The 663-nt window shown below is 38.2% G+C and overlaps 1 non-coding gene across 1 annotated transcript; it reads right to left on the reverse strand.

The window, feature by feature from the left end:
• Window positions 1-208: 208 nt before the first annotated feature.
• On the reverse strand, window positions 209-290 carry trnal-aag (transfer RNA leucine (anticodon AAG)). The gene has a single exon. It is a non-coding gene; the product is annotated as a tRNA-Leu (tRNA).
• Window positions 291-663: the final 373 nt, after the last annotated feature.

Genomic DNA, 663 nt, shown 5'->3' on the forward strand with positions numbered 1-663 from the left:
TAGTCTTCCGACCACTCACATTCGCACTTTCACACAGTGATGGCAAAGCCCATCGAACAGAAACACATTCATACATCAGTATCAGATCAGTATCTTGCTCAAGGACATGCTGGCAGGAATGCTGGGGATTGAACATCAATCCTGCTGATTATTAATACACCAATAAACACTATAATTCAGTTACATTTTCATACATAGAAAGGTTGCTTGGCAGCGGTGGGATTTGAACCCACGCCCCAGAAGGGACTGGAGCCTTAATCCAGCGCCTTAGACCACTCGGCCACACTACCATATGTGGCAGGAGCCACAACCCCAGATCAGTCCTGGTGTTGTTCCAGAACATAAGCAAGTGTTTGTTAGAAACATAATTTACACAATAATTAATAATCAATAATGAACCACAATTGTTATGATTATTTAATCATTTTAGTAATTTTTCAAGCAAAATGTTAAATGTTTGTTGCTTCTCAGAGTAGAGAATTGTCTGCTTTTCTTTGTCTTTTGTCAAAAAGACAATGTATTGATTAATTTGAAAACATAATCAACAGATTCATTCATAAAAAAGTGTAGTTTTTGTGGCTAAATGTTGTTTCCTGTCTCCAGCAGCTATAGGAGCTAGGAGAATGATCTGAAGAGTGTGAAATGAGCTGGATACCGTTTATT

This window comes from Dicentrarchus labrax, unplaced genomic scaffold (assembly GCF_905237075.1).
Source record: "Dicentrarchus labrax unplaced genomic scaffold, dlabrax2021, whole genome shotgun sequence".
NCBI lineage: Eukaryota > Metazoa > Chordata > Actinopteri > Moronidae > Dicentrarchus > Dicentrarchus labrax.